At 36.8% G+C, this 19,817-nt stretch overlaps 1 pseudogene; it reads right to left on the reverse strand.

Moving 5' to 3' along the window:
• Window positions 1-1,233: 1,233 nt before the first annotated feature.
• LOC101720189 (olfactory receptor 8B3-like) lies at window positions 1,234-9,550 on the reverse strand (annotated as a pseudogene).
• Between the last annotated feature and the right edge of the window lie 10,267 nt (window positions 9,551-19,817).

Raw genomic sequence — 19,817 nt, forward strand, 5'->3', positions numbered from 1 at the left:
GGCCAGCTTGAAACCTCAATGAGTAGGCTTTAGATATTGATTTGGCTTATGAATTAGGCTATTGATTAAGATCATGAGTCACTCCAAGGCTTAAATGTGAATTGCAAAATGACTTTTCCGCTGGTGATCAGAGATAGACTTCCCTATGCCAATGGCCACAATTGAAGTCTCAATGATTGATGAGGTTGTGACGTCTCTAATAGCAAGGAAACGCTGCAGATGAGGAATTATGACTCTATGCAATCATTCTATAAGATCAAGCATTAGCTAAGATAATGCAGGTGGCTCATTAGCTATGATTTACCATATAGCACAGCTGTCTTGTGAACTGTAACCTGCCCTTCACAAATATACATAGTTACTCCCCTTTCACAGCCTGGCTCATTAGTTCTGCTATTGCTTACATCTGCCTTCATGCCTCCTTGTTATGATGTATAATCATATAAATATTGACTAATTCAGTGTCCATGGTCTTAGCCATGACAGAGCTAAAATCAGGTGATCTTTAGCCAGGAGAGAGCTAATGATCAATTCCTGCCCCTACAGAAGTAATAAACTATCATTCATTACTCTCTATTCCTTGTTCTTCATATATTATTCTTATGTTCCCGGCTTTCCCCTCATCAGGTGACTGGGAATCCTCCAGTAACTGTCGGTCTATCACCCATGACACAGAAAAGTATGAAACCATAATGAAAAACAACAGTGTACGTGTGCCTTAAACGTTCCTTTACTTAGACACATTGTGAGACGTTTCAGAGATATACATACAAAAATTCAGGCAAGATAATTATAAGTGATGAGATAACAAAAATGTACTAAACTATATACAATATTATCTGTAGAGGTCATAAAAGTGTAAATAAATTCTCTAGCCAGGGATTTAGCTTAGTGGTTCCATTGCCTAGAAAGCACAAGGTCTGGAGTTCGATCCCAGTTCCAAAAAACTAAAGTAAATAAATAAATTTAAAAATAAAAATAAATTCTCCAGGAAAATACTACAATAAAAATTTAATAGCCTTCCATTTATATACTTTATTACTGTTTCTAATTAGAAAATGTTTCTGCTTTGAAATTTAATCATGACAGTCTGCAGAGCAACTTTCACATCCTTGGTCCTCAAACTGTAGACCAGAGGATTGAGAAATGGGCACTACATTTGTTCAGCAAACAGGAATATTTTTCCCTCCTCCCTAGATTCAGTAGAAGAATATTTAAGGTACATGAATCCTCCTAACTCAAAAAAAGAGAAATGGCAATGATGTGAGGGCTACAGGAACACAAAGCTTTGGATCTTCCTTATGTAGATTTGATGTACAAAATATTTATGATGATGAAAATGTAGGAAATTAGAATGGTAACACTGGGGGCTGTGATATTAACATACTGCAATGAGCACAACTACTTTATTGACATACGTGCTGGTGCAAGAGAGTTGGAGGAGGGGAAGGATGTCACACAAGTAATGGTTGATGACATTGGCATGGCAGAAGGCTAATCTAAGCATGCAGCCAGTGTGGGCACTGGCTCCAGCAAAGCCCATGGTATAGACAGCAAGAGATAGCTCAGAACAGACCTGCTGTGACATGCTGACCTTATACAGTAGTGGATTACAGATGACCACATAACAATCATAGGCCATTGTGGTCAACATGTAGCACTCAGAGATGAAAAAGAAGATAAAGAAAAACAGCTGAGTCATGCAGCCTGCATAGGAGATGACATTCTTCTTGGAGACAAAGTTCATCAGCATTTCAGAAGTGAAAACAGAAGAGTAACAGAGATCAGTGGAGGAGAGGTTGAAGAGGAAATAGTACATGGGGCTGTGGAGGTGAGAAATGAGGAGTCAGAGTGACCAAATCTAAGTTGCCCACCAGGGTGACAAGGTAGATCATCAGAAACAGGTAAAAGAAGAGTAGCTGGAGCTCTGGATGATCTGTTAGTCCAGCAAGAAGAAACTCAGTCACTAAGGACTCATTTCCAGACAGGTTTCTGATTCTTGGAAATCTAACAGAACAGAAGAAAATTTCATTAATAAAACCCTCAGCTAATCTCCAAACTCATTCATGGGAGGAGGACTGACAAAATTTAAGTAAATTATCCTATATTCCATAGCCACTGAATCGCTCCATCACCCTCAATATTTATATCACTCTTTTGTCTCCATGAGTGAATGTGGCTCTCAATTTTTCCTGTCCTTAGTAGAAGAGAGATGTAGAGTGGCTGAGGGACCAACATGCCTGATGATGATCTTTGGTAAGGCAGATGTGTCTCACAAATAACACTTTCATTCATCTGGCCCTTCACTTTCTACATGCTACTCATGTTTCTATTATTCTACTGGAATGCTCATTGCTTTGTTATGACCAACAAGAAAGAAACCATTTCTGTAAGAAAAAGGCCATGCTCTTATTCTGCTTCCTAGAAGGAAGATCATCATAGTTTCTAGAAATTCCAATTATTTTACTATAAAACTCCATGACATCAATTATAGACACAGAGGAGATTTGTGGAAATTTGAGATTGATAATTAACCACATATCCCATTGAGTTTACATACTCTGCTCTATTCCATTCTAGATAGACTGGGGATAAAGATAGGAGGATGTGCTTTCAATGATCCTTTGTGATGGCAAGAAAAAGAATCATAATATGACCACTGGTTGTATAAGTGGTAAGTTTGAAAAATTTAATAAGCTTTATTTCTATTATATCTATGTTCTTCTAAATGCATACTACAAGTCAATATGTTTTAAAGAAAGAGATAAATTTCTCCTTTCTTTGGTGCTGCTGTGTTCTTGATCTGTCACCTGAAGCTGCTGTAGTTATCTTGGTACCAGTCTAAGATTGAGGTCAACACACCAATGTTGGGAGGAGAGAAATGGAGGCAGTATAGTCAGAGCTCCATACAACTGAGTTAATTTTTATTCAATAAAATAGCTATCCTTGTTTTTCAGCCACTTGTAAAGTGAGAAAAAAAAATAGAGACTGGATGAAGTCACTCTCACCCAGAGAAGAGAGCTCAATGCTGACTTTCTGTGTGCTTACTTCCATTGTCCTGAGGAGGAACTGGCTTCAGAGCTAAAAGGGCTGACCAGATGCAGTCACAGAGTCTTCTTCTCTGTGACTCTTCCCACAGAACTCACAAGCTGAATGTTCCAGGATCCATTCTGAGGTGTATATCACACTTCTAGTTATACATTTGCCAAAAAGGTGTGGAAAAAAAGCCACAGACTTGACAGTAGATCCACTGTCACAGAGCACATGGCATATGGTAAAGTTTTATAATTCTTTTGGAAGCAGGTGTCACCTAGGAGCTTTCCATGGTGATAAATTAGGGAAGGAAGACATAATGGTATCTATGTTAACACACTAATTCATTATAGTAGATATGAACTTCCCATGAGGGATTTCACAAGCTCCAAGGATAGATGAAATGTCCCTCTGTGGTCATCCATAAAGATTTAAATATAATTAACATCATTAAAGTGTTTACTAATTATAATTATTGGTATTTTAATAGTTTTTGTAAAAATTTATGTGTAATTTAGCAGTCTTTTGTTATGCTTATTTTTAATATTTTACATCCCTTTAAATAATCAGTATTTGAACAATGTATTTTTTTTAAGAGTAGGAAAATTTATTGAGAGAAAGAGAGCTTCAGTCTAAAAGAGACAAAAAGGGGACTGAAAAGTTGGTTGCCCACTCACCCCACTTTTCAAAGAAGTTTTATGCAGGAAAGCCATGTGAAGAGGCAGGTACAAAGTGAGACAGAACTGTAAGACTCAATGGAAATTTACAAGGTTAACAGGAGGTGGGGCAAAACCATGACCAACTAATAAGATTACAAGTGCAGTCACCCAGGCAATATTTTTTATATTATTAATTTTTGGTACATTTTAGGTATACAATATAATGACATTCATAACTGGAAATTTGCACCTTTACATTCTCTATCTTGGTTCTTATTTCCTTTCCCCGTTCCCCAGCCCTCCCTTCAACCCCTCCTTTCCTCCCTAGTTAAAAAGAATTTGTTTCCATTCTTTTCATTTTCTCTTATAATAAACTCCATTCCTTTCTTTTCTTTCCCTGACCCCTCACTCTTTCCCTTTGCCCCTTTTCTGACTATTTCACATTATCTATTTTACCTCTCAGTCTGTATTTACACTTTCAGTTTCTTACACCACAGAAAGCATTTGATATTTCCAGATATGTGTCCTGTTTATTTCACTTAAAGAGTATTGCCTCAATGTGCATCCATTTAGCTAAAAATGTCTAATTCCTCATTCTTTATATTTGAGTAGTACTCCATTTTATAGAAAAACCACATTTTCTTTAACCACTCTCCAGTTGATGGACAATTGGGTTGTTTCCAATTTTTAGCTAATACAAAGTGTGGCACTATAAACGTGGGTGCACATATATCACTGTGGTATGATTCTTTTAATTTTTTGAGGAAGATACCCAGCAGGGGAATAGCTAGGTCAAATGGGACTTCCAATCCTAGTTCTTTGAGGTATCTCCATACTGATTTCCACAGTGTTTGCACCAGTCTACACTCCCATCAGCAATGGAGCAGGGTTCCTCTTTCCCCACAGCCCCACCAGCATTTGTTATTGGTTGATTTCATGTTAGCAGCCATTCTTTCTGGAGTGAGGTGGATTCTCAGTGTTGTTTTCATTTGCATCTCTCAAATGACCAGTGATATTAAACACTTTTTCATGTGTTTATTGGCTATTTCTACTTCTTTGAGAATTGTCTGTGCATTTCAGATGCCCATTTTTTATTTGGATCTTTAAATTAGGGAGGTCTGATTTTTTAAAAGTTATTTATATATTCCAGATAGTAGACCTACCTTTGTTTGAGGAAATGCTAGTGCCAATTTTTTGCCACACTGTAGGTTGTCTCTTCACACTGTTGGTTTCTCTTGCTATGGAGAAGCTTTTTAATAAGAAGAGGTCACACTTATTAATTGTTTGTGCTAGTTCATGTGCAAATGAGTTTTGTTCATAAAAATCTTTTCCTATGTCAATGTCTTCTAGAGTTCTAAATATCCTCTCTTCCAGCAAGTTTAGTGTTTTTGTTTTGATATTTGGATCTTTAATCCATTTCAGTTTTAGTTTAGTGCATGCTGAGAGATATAGGTCTAGTTTTAATCTTTGACAAGTTGAAACCCAATTTCTCCAGCACCATTTATTAAAGAGACTATCTTTCCTCCAGTGAGAGTATTTGGCTCCTTTGTCACAGATGAAGTGGCTCAGTGTGTCTGGAGATGTTTCTGCATCTTCTAATATGTTTCACTGGTCCTCAGGTCTGTTTCTTTGCCAGTACCATGCTGTTTTTATCACAGTACCTTTGTAGTATAGTTTCAAGTTGGGGATTCTGATACCCACTATATGGTTTTTATTGCCTAGTATTGGTTTTCCTATTCTAGGTCTCTTGTTCCAAATAAATTTTTGGATTGTTTTCTCAAGGTCTGTGAATTCTGCTGATGGAATTTCAATTGGGATTGCATTGAATGAATACAGCATTTTTAGAAGTATGGCCATTTTTATTAGGTTGATTCTTCCTACCCAGGAGCAAGGGATGTCTTTCCATTTTCTGATATCGTCTTTGATGTCTTTTTGAAGAATGCTATAATTTTCAGAATAGAGGTTTTTGATTTTTTTTTTGTTAAGTTGATTCCTAGGTATTTCAATTTTTTGGATGCTATTGTGAAAGGAATTATTTGCTCTATTTCTCTCTCAGTGAGTCTATTGCTCAGGTGAAGGAAAGCTATTGATTTTTGCATCCAGCTACTTTACTGAATTTGGTTATTATGTCTAGAAGACTTTTGGTGGAGTTCTTGGAATCTTCTATATAGATTATTGTGTCATCTGCAAATAATGAGAATTTGACTTCTTCATTTCCTATCCTTATTACTTTTATTTCTTTCATTTTTCTAATTGCTGTGACTAATGTTTCAAAAATTATATTGAACAGGAGTGCTGATAGTGGACACCCTTGTCTTGTTCCTGATTTTATTGTGAAAGATTTCAGTTTTTGACCATTTAGTATGACATTGCCTGTTGGTTTTTCATAGATCGCTTTTATCAGACTGAGTTAGAGACAATCTATTCCAATTTTTTGTAGGGTTTTTACAATGAATGTGTGTTGGATTTTATCTAATGGTTTTTCTATATCTATTCAAATTATTATATGTTTTTGTCCTTGACTCTATTGATATAGTGTTTTACATTTATTGATTTGCGTAGGTTGAAACCTCCCTGCATACTTGGGATAAATCCCACTTGGTCAGGATGTATAATCTTCTTGACGATCTTCTGCATTCTATTTGCAAGTGTCTTATTAAGGATTTTTGCAACTATATTCATTAGTGAGATTGGCCTATAGTTCTCTTTTTTGGTTGTATTTTTCCCTGTTTTGGGAATCAAGGTGATGTTTGCTTCCAGGAATGAATTCGAGTGTATTGCTTTTATTTCTATTTCTTTGAAGAGTTTAAGCAGTAGTGGCAATAGTTCCTCTCTAAATTTCTTGTAGAATTCAGCAGTGAAGCCATCAGGACCTGGGCTTTACTTAGTTCATAAGTTTTTAATTACATTTTCAATTTCATTGATTGATATTGGGTTGTTTAGAATTTTTAGGTCTTCTTGGTTCAACTCTGGTAATTCATATGTATCTAGAAATCTGTCCATTTCTTCTGTGTTTTCCATCTCACTGGTGTATAGGTTCCTGAAGTAGGCATTGATAATCCTCTGGATTTCTGCTCGGTCTGTTGTAATTTCACCCTTTTCATTCGTAATTCCATGAATTTGGGCATTTTCTTTCCTTTTTTTTTTTTTTTTTTTTTGATAAATTTGGCTAAGGATTTTTCAATTTTGTTTATTCTTTCAAAGAACCAACTCTTTGCTTCGTTGATTTTTTTGTGTTGTTCATTTAGTTTCCATTGAATTGATTTCTGCTCTTATCTTTATAATTTTCTCTCTTTTATGAGCTTGGGTCTGTCCTGCTCTTCTTTTCCTAGAAGCTTGAGGTTCAGCATCAGGTTGTTTAATTGCACTTGCTCCTTTTTCCTAATATGAGTATTCACTGCTATGAATTTCCCTCGTAAGATTGCTTTCATTGTATTCCATAAATTCAATATGCAGTATTGTCATTGTCATTTAATTGTAGACAGTTTCTACAATTTCCTTTGTGCCTCATTGGTTGTTCAAAAGTGTGCTGTTCAATTTCCATGTGTTTATGAAATTTGGTCAGTTTCTTTTGCTATTGTTTCCAATTTCATCTGCACTATGGTCTGATAATATACAGGGGATAACTTCAATTCCCTTACACTTACTCAAACATGTTCTAGAAGTGAGTATGTGGTCTATTTTGGAGAACAAACTATGTGCAGCTGCAAAGAATGTATATTCTGATTTTGTGTTGGTGGAACACTCTATAATCCTCTGTTAAGTTCATTTGTTCATGAGTTTGATTTGTTCTACTATTTTGTTATTTTTTGTCTAGTTGATCTATCTATTTGTGACAGTGGGTATTGAGGTCCTCCATTACATTTGTATTAGTGCTTATTTCATTTTCCTTGTCCATTATTATTTGCTTTATATAGGTGGTTATACTAGTGTTTTGTGCACATATATTTATGATTGTCATCTATTCCTCTTGGATTTTTCCCTTTACAAGGATGTAGTTTCCTTCTTTGCCTCACTTAATCAGTGTTGGGTTGAAATTGAATTGATCTGCAAAGTGGATAGCTACTCATGCATTTGTGTGTGTGTGGGGGGGTTCCTGTTGCATGGTGTACTGTTTTCAACCCTTTAACTTTCAGCCTATGAGTTCCTCTTGAATTAAATGTGTTTTTTGCATACAGCATATTGCTGAATCTTGGTTCTTGACTCATTCTGCCACTGTATTTCTTTTAATTGGTGAATTGAGATCATTAACATTGATGGTTTTAACTTATATGTATTGACTTGTCATGACTTTTTCTTTTTGTTGGATTCTTCCCTTTTTGGTTTAATTTCTTGCTGTGCTTTATGGATTCATTCTGTCTGGCTTCCTGGGGTTGTGATCCTCATTGTTTTTTCCTAGGATACTGTTTAGAATTATCTGGAGCTCTGGTTCGGTATTCATGAAGTTCCTAACGTGCTCTTTGTCATAAAAGTATCTTACTTCTCCATTGAGTTTAAATGATACTTTTGCAGCCTGTGTCAATCTGGGTTGGAGGCTGTTTTCCATTAGGGCTGAAATACGTCATGACAAGGTCTTCTTGCCTTGAGGGTTTTGGTTGAGAAGTCTCCTGTGATTCTGATGGGCTTTCCTTTGTATGTGATTTGTTTCTTTTCTCTAATTGCTTGTAGAATTTTGTTCTTCTGTTAGGTTTCTGAAATCTTAACTATTATATGCCTATGTGTAGATTTTTTTTTTTTGATCAAGGCTTTTTGGAGTCCTAGATCCTCACTTATCTGTATTTCAAGTTCTTTTCCCCTGCTTGGGAAGTTTTCTGCCATCATTTCTGTGAACAGTTTTTTATTTCATCTACACTCTCTCCTGTTTCTTCATTGACTCTGATCAGTCTTATGTTATTCTCCTTTGCATTTTCTAGTAGCTGCTGGATTGATTTCTTGTGGCCCCTTGCTATTTTAAAGCAATTTTTCTTTTCCTGCTCACTAATTGCAATCTTATCTTCTATATCTGAAATTCTGTCCTCACTTTGGCTCATTCAGCTGCATAAACTTTCAATGGAGTTTTTAATCTCCTGGAAATCTGTTTGTATCTGTTTTAAGGATTCCATTTGTTTCCTATGTTTGGATTCCATCCTTTTCCTCAGCTCCTCTATTTTTTTAATCTGTGTCTGCTCTAGATTTATTAATCATATCTTGGACTATGGGCATAATCTCTGTCGTTTTCTTAAAAATTATTCCTGATTTCATTTTTGTCCAGATCCTCTTTCGTTACCAGTTCAGGGAGTCCAGGTTGCTCAGTATCAGATTGTTCCATCTTGTTTCCCTTTGGGGTGGCTTTAGGTGATCTAGAAGTCTGGTTTTGAGGATTGTTTATGTGTCTTCTCATTTCAACAGGTGCAGCCTGCTGTACTTTTGTTGAGGCAACTTTTTGCTCCCCGAGTTGTCTTCAATTCTCAGCAAGCCACTGAGCAACCTTTTCTCTGCTGCTCACCAGTGTACCAATTCCTGGGTTCAGAGTGGCTGCCTTCTGGGTCCCTTAGGTGACCTCTTCTTTGGGTGGTCTTCTGGCTGGGGGCTATCCACAGTTGGGTTGGTATCTAGGTGTGGCTCTGGCTAGGGCCTGCTCCCCTATGTAGCTCTTCTCTGGCAGGGCCTCTGGCTGGGAGCTGTGCACCAGAGACCCTAGTGTCTGAGCAGGCTTCTGGGTAGGGTCTCGAGTACTTACTGATAGTGTGGGCTGGGCCTCTGGCTGATGATTGTGCACCTGTGGAGCTCTTTTCTGCACCACCCTTTGGCTTGGGCTTGTGTGCCTGAGCCCCTGGTGTCTGGGCTAGGCCCTGCCTGGGATCTGCCTTCAGCTGCATGGCTCTGGTCCACACTGGTCCAGGTAGTATTGATTAAATGGGGATAAATTTTGATTAAATGGGAAAACAAGTAACTTATAGGAATTTTCTAGTTAGAATATCAATCACTGCTATTGATCTTTAGGGAAAGTAGTGCCTCTTCTTTTTCAATGCTAACCAGTGAATGTGCCTCAATCGTTCTCTATGTAGGCTCCTTGCTATGTTGATGCATGGAGGGTTGGCACCTTGAGGACTGGGGCCTTGAGGGCTGGCACCAGGAGGTAGGCCCTGTCTAATTGCCTATGAGATATATAATCTACTTACATATCTACAATATCCCCCCCTCTGAAGAAGAACCATTAATTGCCATGAGGGAGTAAGGGGTGAAGACTGTTCTGACTAATTCCAGCTAAAGAGGGTCATAGTTATGCTCAGCAGTCAGAGTTCCTATACAGAGGGTCTATATAAAGGCCCTCAATAGGTGCAGGCATTGTCATCTTGGGTAGCCTTATAGCTTTAATTCTAGAGGAGACAAGGCCATAGAATACATGGGCTAAATAATAAGGTCATCAGAGTTTTTATGATTATAGCCAATAGGTGTTTTCACCAGCAAGAACTAGTAATAGATTTTTTTTTTATTAAATTCTTTTATTGGTACATTGTAGGTATACAACACAATGACATTTCTCATTGGGAATTGTACCTTTACATAATGCATCTTGGTTCTTATTTTTTCCCCATTCCTAGCCCTCTCTTCATGCCCTCCACCCTTCCCTATTTACAAAGACTTTATTTCCTTTTTTTCCATTTCTCATCATTTTTCCTTTCCCTTCTTTCCTTTCCCCTGCCCCTCCCACTACCCCTACCCCTTTGGACCTTTTATTCCTATTTTACATTATTGATTATTCATTCTAATCATTGGTACATTTTAGGTATACAATATAATGACATTCATCATTGGAAATTTGCACCTTTACATAATCTCTTTTGGTTCTTATTTTTCACCCTTGCCCAGCCCTCCCTTCAACCACTCCATTCCTCCCTATTTACAAAGATTTTGTTCTTATTTATCCATTTTCTCATATTAATCCCATTCCCTTCTATCCTTTCCCCTAGCCCTCCCACTTCCTTCCCCTTTGCCCCTTTTCTTCCTATTTCACATTACCTATTATACATTTAGTCCTTATTTACACTTTCAGTTTCTCACACCAGAGAAACTATTCAGTATTTATACATATGTGTCCTATTTATTTCACTTAAGAGTATTGCCTCAATGTGCATCCACTTAGCTATAAATGTCTCTAATTTCTTTTTTTATGGCTGAGTAGTACTCTATTTTATAAAAAACCCACATTTTCTTTATCTAGTCTCCAGTTGATAGGCATTTGGGCTGTTTCCAAGTTTTAGGTATTACAAACTGTGCTTCTATGTACATGGGTGCACATATATCACTGTGGTATGATTCTTTTTACAGAGAGGATAATGAGAAGGTCCAGTGGACTTCAGAATCCAATATTGAAGTTGTATTTTAGGCCAGAGATGAACAAGAATATTAAACCAGAGATTCTGAGGACTGTTTGGAGCTGAAGGGGCTGTGGCTGCAGCACTTTCTCAGACACTTGCATTGAGTATGATCTAAGAGATACCCAAGACCTACACTAGTTGGAATCCAGTTTTTAAAAATATTTTTTTCTCCCCCTCAACAATTTCTGCAACATACCATGATACACTCCAGTCACATTTTCCTTCTTTTTCCTTCCTAAATTTCTTAGAGAATCAGTGCCTGTTCCCAATTTCATCAGTGGATTAGTTTTGCCTAGGGCCCAGAGTGAAACTGTTGTGCCCAGATTGCGAAGTCCCCAAAGAGGAGTCCACCAAAGAGCCAATTCTGATGCAAACGCAGGAGGGTCGTTTATTCAAGCTCAAGCAGGGACTCACAACGGTCACCGGCACAGCGGATCAGGCTTGAGAGCCCCGACTCTAAAACACCAGGGGTTTTTATAGAGATTACAGCAAGGTTTGGAGATTTTTCACCTAGCAGTTACGTGATTGGTTAGCATTTAGCAAGCATGAAGTGTACATTTCTGATTGGCTAGGTTCATCGGGGGTTGACGGGTGGTTACATGTAGGTTTTATGAGGAAAATGAGGGGCAAAGGTTGGTGGTCGACTATCATGTACTGATGGTCAGCAGACACACTGACTATTAGTCACGACCATTACGTACTGACAGTCAGCACATCTACAGATTGTTCTATGGATAGGGGGCCCGGAACATTCATTTCCTGGGCAAACAGCTGGCTGAGTAATTAACTTAGGAACTTTGGTTTGTTACAGATTGTATCTTCAGTCCCAGAGCAAGCACATTTTTAACCATTAATTTGAGAGGACAATAGAGACTAGTGCATTTTAGCAAAATGGAGTCACTTTGGTCTCACAAAACTACAATGTGACCATCTATGAAGATGATATAGGGAGAAGAGATGTAACTCCTAAACCTGCTAGATATCTGAAACACGAGTTTGTGTTCTCTAAAATCGAAGAATGAATTCTAGGAACAATAGGGAAAGAAAGCTTTGGCCCAAGAGAGACAAAGGGAGGACCAGAACGTGGGATACACCCCCCCCCACTTTTCAAAGATGTTTTATACAGCAAAGCCATGTGGTGTGGTGGGTACAAAGTGGGACAAAACTATAAGACCCATTGGAAATTTATAAGGTGGCCATGAGGTGGGGCAAAACCATGACCAACCAATAAGATTATAAGTACAGTCCCCAAGGTAATATTGATTAAATGGGGGTCAAATGGGGGAGCAAGTCACATAGCAAGCATACAAGGATTTTCAGTAAGGGTGAGGTTAGGGATATTTCCTGGAGAGCCTGATTTAAGACCTTGAACCCCACCCAGGTGATTGAAACCTATTTAGAATATCAATCACCCATATCTATCCCCAGGGGAAGCACAGGGATATGTAGTTTTTCTCCTTTTCCAATTCTGGCTTTCAGTGTATGTGTCTTGATTGTCCTACATGTTGGGTCCTTAACTGTCCTCCATGTTGGCTCCTCCTGGGCTGGCCCTGTCTAACTGCCTACAAGATATCTAATTAAGTTACCTATCTGCAATGAATAGATATGATGTAGACACTGAAAGCAAAACTGAGATGGTGGCCACTGATATAGAGAAACACGATTGTGCAGAGAAGGGTTCAGAGGAATATTCAGTGTCCAAGTTCTGTTCTCTTTACTTTCTGGTTTCCCTGGGACCCTAATGATTTGTTCTAAAAGAAATTAACTAAAATATCAACAAATAAGAAATTAATGTCATTAATGTCACTTAGTCTGGAATTTTGAGAGGTTAAAAATACTGAATTTAACTTTTTGGGTATATTCATAGCAATCCTACTGACCTTACAATTTAGCCCATGTAATAACTATTTCTTTGGCTTTGTCTCCTTTAGACTCAAAACTATATTGCTACCAAGATGACAATGCCAGGTGCCTATCAAAGGCCATTAGATAGACCTTCTGTAGAGTAACTAACTGCCGATCACAACTACAACCTTCTTCAGCTGGAAGTAGCCAGAACAGTCTTCACCCTTTGCCTCCTCACAGCAGTTAGGGGGACTTCTTGAGTGGGGGAATATTATAGACAGGTAAGTTAATTAAATATCTTGTAGGCAGTTAGACAGGGATGGCCCTTGAGAAGTCAACATAGAGGACAGTTGAAAAGCCAAGATGGAGAACAATCAAGACACATCCACCAAAGGCCAATATTATAAAAGAGAAATTACTACACCCTCGTGGTTCCCCTGGGGATGAATAGCAGTAATTGATATTCTAAATAGGTATCAATCACCTGGATGGGGGGACAAGGTCTTACCCCAGCCTTTCCAGGAAATATCTCTGGGTCACCCTTACTGAAAATCCTTGTAGGCTTGCTAAGTGATTTGCTCCCCTACTTGAACCCCATTTAATCAATATTACCTGGGTGACTGTATTTGTAATCTTACTGGTTGGTTGTGGTTTTGCCCCACCTCATGCCCACCTTGTAAATTTCCATTGGGTCTTATAGTTTTGTTCCACTTTGTATCTGCCTCACCACATGACTTTGCTGTATAAAACATCTTTGAAAAGTGGGGTGGGTGGGCATCCCACTTTCTGGTCCTCCTTCTGTCTCTCTTAGACAGAAGCTTTCTTTCTCTCAATAAATTTTTCCTACTCTTAACCTCCATTGTTCCTAGAATTCATTCTTTGATTTCAGAGAACAAGAATGCATGTTTTGGATATTTTTTAATTCATATCTTTTGAATGAATGAATAAAAGAATGGTAACCTTTTGGTTCCAAGGTTTATTAATAGTGACCCACCCATTTTTGGCTCCCCTTACCCCAGCTTCCAAGCCCAGTCAATTTCCCCATTCCAGGGCTTCAGTGTAGTCTCAGAATGTAGGAAGTGGGATAGGCTAGCCTTGGACATCATCCAGGTCTCTGGCTTTCAAACCTATTTTTTTTTCTTCAATGCAAGTAAAAATATCCTTTTATCCCAAACCACTCACAAAACCCTTACATATCAAATTCAAAAGCTGGAGCTGCTCTTGTTGAGAGAAAATATGTGAGGTTTACAGCCAAGAAACACAATTTGGTGTTCACTCTTTATTTCAGTGAATTCGTGGTACAGATAAATGGGCTGAAGCCACCCACAGAGGAGCTGACCTGCCCTTGGAGCCACAGTTCCAGGGCCCTCAGACCAGTGCTTTTTCCACAGCACCACACAGGAGTCTAGAGTCTGCCTAGCCACAGTTGGAATTTATTTTCAATAAATTTTCCTACTCTTAAAAAAAAGAATACTGAGTTTACTTTTACAAAAATAATGACTTCAGCTTATAGAAGACCAGATAATGAGGATCAAGGCCGAATTGACCTTCTCTGAGAGCACAAAAGAGAAAAACAGCACGCTGTGCCTCCTTTGGGAATGTGCAGGCATGCTAGCACATTGCATGTTCCAGAGAAGAGTAATACAGCTGAGACCTGGAGGTTTACCTGGGTATATGCTATAGATAATGAGAGGCAGATAAATCTTATATTAATCTAATTGTTCGTTCCTATGTCTACCTGAATAAAATTGTGGTAAGCCAAACTCTCAGGGCTCTCTGTCAACAGAGGCAGAGGCCCCTGGCACCTTCATTCCAAATTATCTTTGTGTCTTTTGTCTTTGATTCTTATTTGCCTCCCAGTTGAGGATAAACTCATAAGCTGGTTCCTACACCAGGCAAAACAATAACATTATTATATCACTATGTTTTCCTACACATTCACTGAGGACAAGGGGGAAATAGTACAGTAGTAGTTGAGAAAAAGTTTAGCCTATAATTTATTATTCATTTGTATTCCAGTGTTTAAAAAATCTTTTCTCGGTGATGTACTACAAGAATGAAACAAGTAAAAAGTCATCTGTCATTGTTCTGTTGGAGGTCTTTTAAAAAATATATCAAATATTAAATAATAAATAAATTATTTATGGCTTTCAGATTTAATATAATTATTACATTAATATAATATAATTCCACTGAAAAGTAATCTTTCACTTAATATCAGCTTTTGATATTTATATATATTTGCATATGAAATGAATTAATTCATTATAGCTAAAGCATAGTAGACAATTATATAAATATATCAACTTTCCCAGTGCCCAGTGTGCAGTATCCCATTACATGAATATATCAACATTTTCTGCTTTCATTCAGAAATAAAGAAACATAAATTTCCCACATGTAAGCACTTTTTAATTTGAATACCATAATGTTGTGGTGAGTTCTTCATATTTATCATTAGTAAACATATAGCACAAAAATATTATTGCTAAACCCCCTCTCAACATTTCCCCCCAGTAGGTATAAGAGAAAACAGGAAATTTGATTTATTTTATATTGTCTCCACAGCGCATACTGACTTAAAAGTTGGTACATAAGCAATTTGCTGGGAAACTGCTCCTAGGCAGCATGGTAAGTGGATGGGAATGTGAGGAAGGAAAGGACAGTCAGTTAAGCAAGCATCTCTGATTATCCACTGTGGGAGTCTGTAACTCAATGCCACTGGAGATGCTCTGAGAGATCATATAGAGCTACCTTCAGTTTCTTGCAGTAGGGTACAAAGAAAATTGGATTTATACATCAACTATTGCCTCAAATTTGTTAATGGCTGTTTCTCCCTGCATTCATTATCAGGCACTTCTGGCCTGCACCATATAGATAGGTTAAAAAAAATCTTCCATGGCAGAGACTTCCCTCAGATAGAGGATTCAGGTTTCCATCAGCACACAAAGATGCTCTAAAAATGACTTCTGGAGCAGGCAGAGGGGTTGTGCACAGAGAAATTAAGCAATGCTATGTTTCATAATTAATTCACTTCTAAAAAGAGAATTTTCCTGAATGCAAACCACACGATACAACTCTCCTTTAGGATTTTCAGGTATCATTTGTTTATTGTAATTGATTTAGAGTAATTTAGTTAGTGTCTGTGAATTTAAGAATCAGAATCAATCTACCTCCTCAGTGTCCTCAAAATTGTACACTCCGCCAACCATATAACTCTCCTATTCTTACCATCTTCTAAACATAGCTGTTTGTTTTCTGTACTTTTTCTTATAATAAATCATTATCTATTAAATTCTAATAACCTGAGCATTTGAGTTGCAAAGGTCTGTAAATCTTACCCTTAAAAAAGCTCATGGTTAAACATAAAAGACCAATACAGAAATGGTTAAAATGAATCATAGCAAATATTTAATGAAAATATATAAAATGTAGGCTAACAAAATGAAGGCTAAAATCACTAATCCTGTGCTTATATTGGAGATAATTTTAGAAAGCATTTAAAATGTGTTCATTCATAATTATATGCCTTTATAAATTTTATTTAGTTGTACTTTAATAGCTGCCTTGATGTCCCAAATCAATTCAAGCCTTTATGTCTTGATCAATTTGATTTTGGGTAAGAGTCAGAATTCATATAGTACCAGATCTGATGAATAAGGTGCAGGAGCATATGCCTTTCCTTTTAATGGCAGTCAGCAGCAGCATTCATTGAATTTTTGATCACACCTCCTAAAGACATTCATGAAACAGAACTTCCAGAACTCCTTTGGACAGTGGGAAGAATGATGACATCAGTGTCTTTGAAGTGAGGGGAATATTTTGAGGGGAATTAATGGTAATGTGCCTTTTACTGTAATAAATTTTAAACATTCACCATATCTGTGCATGCCTGGCACTGCTTGGGTGAGGTTCACTTTTATTTGGGTGGACAATCTGCTTTACCTATTCTTTCTACTGATTGGGGTGTTAATCTTATTGGAAACAACTTTACAAAGGTACTCAGAATATTTGATCAAATCTGTGTAGGCCAGCCAAATTGATACAGAACAGTAACTATGACAATTTCAGTATGTTACTGAAATGCTGAGCCCTTGAACATATGATTTCATAACGGTAATAGCTACTGTATGCATCATTGGAAAGACATAGTTTATGTCAATTCTACATATATTTGGGCTTCAGATATAAATTAAAAAACTGATAACTGGCACATATAAATACTTACTGTATTAAAAAATCAGGGGAAATTATCTTGTCCCCAATCTGCCCTGAATTCTCAGAAAACATCAGAAATGGCAATGATGCTGCTTTGTAACTGCTATAAAAATTAAGAATGTGTTAAAATAATTTAACAAAGTAAAATATAAGGTCAAGTCTTATATTAGAATGAATATAACTCAGATGGGATGAGGACACTAATAGACATCAAAATTATAAATATTAATTGGAAAAAAATAAAGCTAACATTGGGGAATCTCTGAAATACCAAGAAAATATAAAATTTTTTTTCCCAATTAACTAAGATTTGTGAATACTTTAACATGAGCTAAGCACTGTACTTAGTCCTTTACATTCTTGTTTGCTGTGGTTCTTGATTTCTTTTTTTTCTTTTTTTTCTCCCCGTGGTACTTTATTTTATTGGCACATTTTAGATATACATAATAATAACATTCATAATAGAGAGTTTGTACCTGCACAGGATATATCTTGCTTCTTCCTTTTTTTCCCTTTCCCCTCCCCTCCCTTCAACTTAATTCTCAATAATTATATGAGATAAGTGATTATTGTGATTATCCTTATTTTATAATTTAAAAATATGAATCTGAGAACTTGGACATCTTGCTCAGAGTCACCCTTAGAGTTCTGCTAGCAGTCAGGTCGAATTTTGCTTTACTCCAAAACCAGGATGGCTCTCATGTACAAGGTATGATGTGTGATCCTATTAACAGCAAGTATTTCCCATAATCATAGTTATTTATATCATTTTTTGAAACATAGAAAACAGTCCAGTTATCTTACTAGGCAAAAGATAGCTTTCAATTAGAAACTCATTTGCTAAAACTTTTCCTACCACTTACATCAAGCTAACAGTACTATTAATGGGGTCAATCAGAAGAAAACTTTTAAATTAATCTCAAAGGAGATGCTTCTTGTCCTCATTACTAGTTTGACTGTTTCCCTGTAGTATTTGTTCTGCATTTGTGATTTATGTCAGGGGTCAAAGTGTATTAATATGTCTGGGGAGTGCCTGCAGCTATGCAAGAAGGCTTGTTATGGTGTTCTCATGGCTCTGCACAATTATTATAGTTGGAAGTAAATTTCCTCTATGCCATGGGTTCTCTCTGCAATTGTTATTCCAGGGAAAAATTAGTCATGAGTGTTGCATACACATATGAACAGCTTCGTTTCTGTGCACATGCCCCTGGGCAATTTCTTTCACATTAGTTTTTCCAGTTTTTGATTATGAGGTAAATTATTCCTAAGTCATTGCATTAAAAGGCTTTCTTTTAACCTATTCTTATTACCCTTTTCCTGAGAGATAGTGACAAAAATGTTATTTCTCAGTTGCCATGTAATTACAAAGTCTACCTGAATTGACAGAAGAGTTAAAATATGAATTTATTAAGATCAAGGCTCCCGATGGCTACATTTTCTGAGTGCAGACTCCTCTCACCTAGAAGAAGCATAAGCAGAATTTGTCAGTCATGTTTTATTGCTTAGTATGGCTCTGCCAAGCACTTGGTGGAAAGCAGAAATAATATCAGGCCTTTAAATTGAGCAGCGAGACCAGGGTAAGCAATTTGGGATTCAAAGTGAATTTCAAGACGGAATGTAGAACACTCAATTCATTAACTATTTCAGTCCTCATGGTTTAAACAGATACTGATTCTTTCCATCAGTACTCGCCAGTAAGCCATATCATGCCTCATATCACATTCCTGCTCTATTGTAAAATCAAAAGCTAGATGCACTTTATATATTTAATTATTTTCATGGTACTAAAGAATCTTTATTTAAATACATACAAAAATGCACAGATGCACATACATACATATACAATGTAATCAATGAGAATAACAGTATCTGTTTTAACTTTAATATAAATAGAATGTATTGCATTACTTTAAATAAATTCTCATAAAAATCCTTTATGATGACAATTAACAAAATATGGAGATAAGTTATTTTGTACTTTTGGATATACCTGAATAGAAATGGATGAGGCCTTAAATGTTATGTAAAGAAACTATGTAATGAGTAATGAAACAGGTCACAGACATGTGTAGCAACATACATAAAAGAAGAAAAAACAAATGATAACAAAGTGGGGAAGTTTTCTATCCAAGAAATAGGTTGCAACATAATTCAGGATTTAATTCTTCTATTCACCTGGTCTGGTTCAGAACAAAATTTTGTAACTGTCTTTATATTTGTCTTACGCTATTGTAGAGATTATGAATTCCCCAATAATACCCAAGGTATGACTTCACATGTCTTTTGAATCAATCTCATTATTTCTCCCAGATTGGTTTAGCATAAGAGCCTGAACATTGCTAAAAGTTTTTAACTATTTGTAATATTGAGTTGGACATCTCCTTGTAAGTGACATTTTTATGCAGTATCTTTTAGACCTCTGATAATTTTAATATTTATATGACTCATTCCAAACACTTGGAAGCACATGACAACATAAATATAACATAACTTTATTTTTTAAAACTCATAATTATTGAATGGAAATTTGGTACTAGAAGGAAGCTTGGTGATGACTAACGTAAGTACAGTTCCTTCAATTGAGCAAAAAGTCTTATGTAGAGAAATTAGTGCATAGAAATGAATGCAATGAATGCACTAAGTTGAAAAATCTAAATTCTATCTAGAAACTTGAGGTCTCAGTATATTTCCACCTATTTTA

Source organism: Heterocephalus glaber, unplaced genomic scaffold, assembly GCF_053883595.1.
Source record: "Heterocephalus glaber isolate CG9 unplaced genomic scaffold, H.glaber_assembly_v1.0 deba00001431, whole genome shotgun sequence".
NCBI lineage: Eukaryota > Metazoa > Chordata > Mammalia > Rodentia > Bathyergidae > Heterocephalus > Heterocephalus glaber.